The sequence below is a fragment of the Mus pahari genome, chromosome 5 (assembly GCF_900095145.1).
Source record: "Mus pahari chromosome 5, PAHARI_EIJ_v1.1, whole genome shotgun sequence".
In the NCBI taxonomy this organism is placed as follows: domain Eukaryota; kingdom Metazoa; phylum Chordata; class Mammalia; order Rodentia; family Muridae; genus Mus; species Mus pahari.
The window spans coordinates 101,703,013-101,709,818 of NC_034594.1; the positions used below are offsets into that span (position 1 = coordinate 101,703,013).

Here is a 6,806-nt window from a genome sequence, read left to right on the forward strand (position 1 = left end):
CTCTGTCCTGAGGAGGTCCAGAGACCATCACTCTGGAGGATGCACTGTACATAACAGTAATTGTACCCTGCCCCTGACCTTCTGGAGTATTATTTACTCAACTTCCTTGGTCTAGCTCTCTGCCTGTTTCTCCTTGGGCTGCGGAATGGAGCGGCTTCAAGTCCTCTTGTACAGGGTCTAGAGTTTGCAGACGATCCCTGAGAAGCCGAGGCGTTCCGAATTGGCTGAGCGCGCTGCCGGGGTGGGCGGGGAATTTACCGAACGTCCGTGGCCCGGAATCCCTTTGCCTTGGAGAGCGGCGCGAGCCTAGAAGCTGAGAGAAGTTGGGTAGGTCGATCCGGGAAGGGTAGCAGAAACCTCGAAAAGATCTCCTTCTGTCCTGATCGTTTGGACCCAGGAGCTGCTTGCATCTAGGGGCGGAAGGTGGACGCGCTGCGCACGGCTCCGCCAGGGCTGGTAGTTTTCAGACCGTCCCTGCCGAGGCCCGCTCGCCCGGCAGCCCTGCGGCTCCGGCGGTGGCGGCGGCGGCCCCAGGCTCGATCTAGCCCAGGTAGCCGCATCTCAGTCTCAGGGGGCGCTCTGACCCCGCTCCTGGCTGTGCCTGGGACCTCTGTTCTCTGGAGCACGGCTGCTGGAGAGTGACCCCGACTGCTACTGATGGTGCTTCTGCTGCTCCCCTACTAGCAGGTAAGAGCTGCTGCAGGGTCGAGCGATCGATTCAGAAGCTCGCCATCCCCCTTCCGGGAGATGCACGGACTGTGGATCGCGGGGGACGCGTGGGGGATGCTAGGGGAGATGAGGCAGCCCTTATCCGGCCCAACGCTGACACCGGGGGCTGCGTGGGTGGATGTTCTGGCCGTGTTTGATTTGGGACGGGGGTGGGAATCCCAGAGTACAACCGAGGGACCCGCTTGGAGGGTCCACCACCTGCTCGGAGGCATTCCCCTCTCATGGGACCCCGAAGACCTTCCCTAGCCTCTGAGGCTTTTAGGCTTCCAAGGAACTGTCCAGAAGGGGTTCGGGTGGCGTGGGCTGGCGGCGAGAAGCTGAGATTGGCATTTTGGACGCTGGGACCACGATGAAACCAGAAACCAGGATGCGAGCGTGGGCCGGGCTAGGGTCCTGGGGATCCGAGAGCTCAGCGTGAGATGTGCCTTGAGCCAGTTGGAAGGAAGAATGAAGGAGTGGGACCCCAGGTCCCTGGGGAGAAGCGATATAAAGATCCAAAGCTCCAGGCTGAAAGGTCAAGAAGACCCTTCGTAACCTAGATAGCCTTGGGGACCGCCAGCCCGGGCCGCGATCCTGCCGGCGTGCACCCACGACTGGGAGATGGCAGAGGCTGCGGGATGTAAGGGCGACACCCGCGTATACACTCCCCCAGAGCATGCTCAGTGCGGTCCTGGGAACTTCCTGCCGAGTCGCCAGGCCAGCCTCTTTGGTCCCCTTTGGGGCCGCAGCTCGCTAAATTGGGAGTAGGGGGTGTGCGAGTGGGGAATCTCTGTACCCTCTTGTTCACCCTTTCTCGTTCCTCGGCCTCTGCCTGGTCTGTGACGGGCACCAGGGTTCTGCTTTCCAGAGCCACTCTGGCCTCTGGAGACGGGGGGGGGGGGCGTGGATGTCATACCCTTGCTCCCTGCGGGTGGAAGACCAGAGGCCTGGTGACGCGTTGGTCTGCCAGGTGGACCCACTCAGGGAACGCAGGGCGCTCAGTCGCGCGCATTTACTCTGTGCTGGGAGCAGGTTGGGTGGAAGGGGGTGTGTGAGCCCGACAACATTCGCGCGCTCACAGAAGATGTCACACACAAAGCCACCGCAGGGAAGAGGGAAGGGGTGGCGCTTGTATTTTTTTTTTTTTTTTTTTGTTCAGTGGCTTTTGGAGCACTCTTGAGCTGTGTATGCGTGTGCGTGTGTATGCGTGCGTGCCTGTGTGTGTGTGTGTGTGTGTGTGTGTGTGTGTGTAAGTGTAAGACCCAGAGGATGCCCTCTGATTTGCTGAGATTGGTCTGGCTCTAGAGCGCAGTAATTCCTGGCAGTAGTTGCCAGGCCTTCAGCTTGGTGTTTGAATCTGGTCCTGTGTGCCTCTGGGGCTGTGAAGTTGGGAAGCAGCAAACCGAGGTTTGTGTGGGTTTTCCCGTGTAATGGCAAAGTCACATCTGTAACTACACTTGGATATAAGGTTAGATCAAATTAGAATCTATTGAGTTCTAAGTGGAAAGCAAGTTCATTAACTGACCTATCTCTAATTTGTTGTCAAGACTGGTGGGATCTTCCACCCTGGACTTGTGGGAGACCCTTTGTCGCTGGAACAGAGCTCTGTCTCAGTCAAGAAAGTCAAACCATCTCATACCTGTCTCCTATGAATTTTCCCACCCTCCCTTAGTTCCTCTAAATCATTTTGTGGCTGTCCTCAGTGTTGAGATGGGAAGGCTTAAGTCTGATTCTGTTAGGATCAGAACAAAGCTCTCCTCTTTAGAGGACATTTTAGTTTTTCTTCTGTTACCAACTTAATGTCCATATGATAAACTTAATTAATGTAGCGCTCTGGAAATGGAGAGAAGGGGTGAGTGAGGCTATAGTGACCTGAGTACCCTTTTTAGGGACAGAGAAAAGGAGGACGTGTCTGTCCCCAGCAACTGCCTGTGGCCCAGTTGAATGTCTGGGCAAAAGGCTTGAGTCGTGTCTTCCTGTGTCTCTCTCCTTCGGCCTGCCTTCCTACTTTGGGACATTTGAGACTAGGGTTAGTAGGATAAGAGTCTACAGGGGCATGGAGCTTTGTAACTATCAGAATGTGTGTGTGTGTGTGTGTGTGTGTGTGTGTGTCCTTGCATGTGGAGGTCAGAGAACAACCTCAGCTGTCATTCCTCAGATTTTGTGCATCATGGGTTTTTGAAACAGGGTCTCTCACTGGCCTAGTTTAGTTGAGTAGGCTGGTCTGATTGGTCTGTGAGCTTCAGGGGTCCGTCTGTCTCTACCTCCATAGCACTGAGATTATAATTCTATGTCATTGTGCCTTGCTTTTTAAAAAAATGTAAAATGTGTGTGTGTGTGTTCATGTGTGTATGTCCACGTGTGTGTGTACATATAAGTAGGATGGCCTCAAGCATCAGTCCTTGCCTTCAGTCTTGTCTGAGACAAGACAAGCTCTTGTTTTCTGAGGCTCATGTTATCCGACGAGACCTAGCTGAGTTCTGAGGCTCCTGTCTCTGTCCCTCATCTTTCCACAGGAGTGCTAGGATTATAGACACTGCTTTATATGGGTGATGGAGATTGAAACTTGGGCCTTTGTGCTTGTCTAGCAGGTAATTTAACAACCACTGAACTATCTACCTGTACCTGCGTGGCTTCTTAGGGATGTATGTTCCAGGGTCAAGCTCAGCTCTGCATGCTTGCAAATGTTTTCCTCAGTGAGGCATCTCCCTAATGCCCCCACCCGCTGGATTTAAGGTAACCTGAGATGGCAGGAGCATTGGTCCTTTCTCTTGAGTGTGGTTGTCGCTGTGAGCTCTAGTGGCTGTCACAGCAGAGCTCGCTGGGCCTTTGGATCTTCTCCTGAGCCGCGTGCACATTTCCAGTGCTTTGTGTGTAGAAGTGTGAACACTGTGCTCATTATATAGTCACACATCCGAATGCATTTTTATACAGAACATGTGCATATGGATGCGCATCCGCAGTGTTCCCAGAGAGGAGCTGGAAGGGACCCCAAGAGATGAGAGCAATTCAGACTTCCTTTCTTCCCATTCGGCTGGCCTCCTAAGCATGGAAATGTCACAGTCTTCTGTGATCACAGTTGAGGAGCTTGTCCCAGAAGAGTAGCTCTTCACTATTTCCTTATGTAATTTTGCCATTTTCTCCCCCGTTCTCCCTCTCCTTCCCCCTTCTCCTTTCCCTTCTTCCATACCCCTCTCCATTTCCTTTGTGTGTGTGTGTGTGTGTGTGTGTGTGTGAGAGAGAGAGAGAGAGAGAGACAGACAGACAGACAGACAGACAGACATAGACACAGACAGAGAGACAACAGACAGACATAGACACAGACAGAGAGACAGACAGACATAGACACAGACAGGGAGACAGATAGATGGACAGACAGACAGACAGACAGAGGAGTCTGTGTAGAGGTCAGAAGACAACCTCAGGTGTTGTTCTTCAGGCACCAGCCACTTCCTGATCTTATGACTCTCTTACTAGTCTGGAACTCAATAGTAGTTTAGACTGGCCAGCCAGCAAGCCTTAGGATCTACCTGACTCTTTCTCCCTAGTGCTGGGATTACAAGTGTATACTGCAGTATCATTGTCTCTTTTGACCTGTGTCCTGGAGACCAAATGCAGGTCACCATGCTTGCATGGGAAATACATCATGATGGGGGGGGGGTCTGTGTCACCTCAGAGTCCCATCAGGGGAAGGGGGTAGTTGGTATTTCAGAAATGTCCGTAAAGTCACTAAGGGGTAGTCGTCAGGAAGATTTGGTAGTCTCTTGTCACCATTCTGCATCCTCGCAGGCAACCTCGCCCCTGAGAGACTTAAAGAGCACCGGGCCTGGAGTTATTTCTTACAGCTTGCCCTGGGTGGGGGATGTGGCTGGTCATCAGAGGGAAGTCTGTGCTGCTAGCCTTGTCTCAGGGGTTGCTATAATGACCACAAGGTTTAGGAAAGGACTCTGGTGCTGGGTGAGCAGCCTTGATGGAAGTGTATCAATGTCAGAATCCGGGTACTAGAGGAGGGAAGAAATCATTTTTCTAGGGAGAGCGGGGTTAGCATCTGGGTGACAGTTCAGAGGTTTGAGTGGGAGACAAATGTTTGGAACCTGTCAGTGCAGGTTTTACCAGACGACTGTATTAGAGTTAATGACGGCTTTGAAGTAGAGTCACTCGGAGTAGCCAGAAGAGAGGGCTAAACTCTTAAATTTCTATTTTTGAATCGAGTAAGGATCTGCCTATCCTTTGAAGTTTTGTATAGTTTTTTTTTTTTTTTTTTTTTTTTTTTTTTTTTTGGTTTTTGTTTTTTTGTTTTTTTTTTTTTTTTTTTTTTTTTGGTCTTATGTAGCCCAGGCTGGCCTGAAGCTCACTGTGTGGTCTGAGTTCCTGATTTTCATGCCTCTGTATCCCAAGTGTTGGAAATATAGGCATGGGTTTTTACTACACTAGGGTTATAAAATGCCTAATCTAGGTCATATCTCTACACTGTTTAATATCATTGTGTTCATGTTGATAACCTACCTTTCTCTCTCTCTCCCCACTCTCTTCCTGCCTCTCTCTCTCCCTCCTATCTCTCTCTGTCTGTGTATGTGTGTGGTGTGCGTGGTATGGTGTATGTGTATTTGTGTGTTTTTGTGTATGTGATGTGTATGTCTTTGTCTCTCTGTGTGTGGTATGTATGTGTGTGGTGTATGTGTGTTTGTGTATTTTTGTGTGTGTGTGATGTATATGTCTGTGTGTGTGGGGGGGTATATGTGTATGTATGTTCGTGTGTTCCTGTGTGTGTTTGTGTCTGTGTGTGTTCCTGTAGAGGCCCCGGGGTGGATGTCAGTCAGGTGTCTTCCTCAATTATTCTACACCTTATTTCTGAGACAATCTTTTACTGAACCTGGAGTTTGCTGACTGAGCCACGCTGGTTTCCTTGTAAGTCACATCCCTGTTGGTGTGCACCAGTGGACCTGGCCTTTCATGGGTGCTGGGGATCTGAACTCAGCTCTTAGGCCTGTGCAGCAGACAATCTATTGAGTCATCCCCAATCCTAGCATGTATCCAGCATCTTCTGTGACCCATGGCCAGACCTGATGCTGGGGATGAAGATGCTCTTCCTCTGCATGACCTTCTCACAGGCGGTACAGCTGACCTCTTACAGTACGGATGCAGACCAATAGTTCTTGGAAAGCTGCCATGACAAGGTCCCAGGAGCCTTGGCATTGTGACCATGTCCTCAGCCAGGAGAGCCAGGACTTCTGCTGTGTGTTTGGACATTTGAGCTGTTTTCTTTTTCTTTTTAAAATCAATTCCACTTTAATTTTTTAGTCCCTGACTTGGTCCTGAGAAGGCTGTGTTGGCTGGGGGGGTGGGGTGGTTCATAGGAATTGTTTAATTTCTTAAGAACATCACAGCACCTTTGTCTAAGTTACAAACTTCTGGAATGAAAACAAGGCCTTCAGGCCTTCCTGCTGGAACTCTGTAGTCCCCCAATCTGTAGTCCCCCAAATCTAGGCAGGCAAAGGCAGTAAGGACAATAAGCCACTTCATCTTGTGTTTGTGTGTGCACATTTACGTTTGTCCTGGAACCTGTGCATGTGCGGAGGTCAGCAGTCCATGCCAGATGTCTTCTTCAATTGCTCTGCAGGTTTTTGGGTTTTTTTTGTTTTGTTTTTTTAAAAACAGGGTATTTTACTGATTCTCTACACTGACTGGCCAGGGTTCCTCCCGCCTCTGCCTCCCTAGCCCTGAGATTACAGATGTGTTTTTCTGGGACTGGTGTTTTATGTACTTGTCAACCGTTCAGATGCAGGTCTTTGTGTTTTTGTGGCAAACACTTAGGAATTGAGCCATCCCTCCCTGCCTCTTAATCCCTGGGTTTGATGGGTATAGTTGCCCTTGTGAGCTGGCACTGTCTGTCGCTTTCAATGCCAGGACTATATTAATGCCTCCTGGATGTCACTGGAATGGCTACTTACAGGACAGCTGAAGAGTCTTTTTTTTGTTCTGCTGCCCATGAGCTCAGGAAAGAGATGTGCTCCCACATACCTGATTACTAGTAAGATGTGCTCCCACATACCTGATTACTAGTAAGATGTGCTCCCACATACCTGATTACTAGTAAG

General features: G+C 50.3%; 1 protein-coding gene across 3 annotated transcripts in view; it reads left to right on the forward strand.

The window, feature by feature from the left end:
• The first annotated feature begins 259 nt into the window (after positions 1 to 259).
• Positions 260 to 6,806, forward strand: part of Mgat5 (alpha-1,6-mannosylglycoprotein 6-beta-N-acetylglucosaminyltransferase) — a 277,034-nt gene continuing 270,487 nt past the window's right edge. The window contains exon 1 of one of the 3 annotated variants that reach the window (XM_021197508.2): positions 260 to 687. The gene's annotated coding sequence lies outside the window, so the exon portion shown is untranslated. Of the gene's footprint in view, positions 688 to 1,064; positions 1,244 to 6,806 lie in introns of those variants that run through there. The other 2 variants (XM_029538621.1, XM_029538622.1) reach the window with 2 other exon arrangements.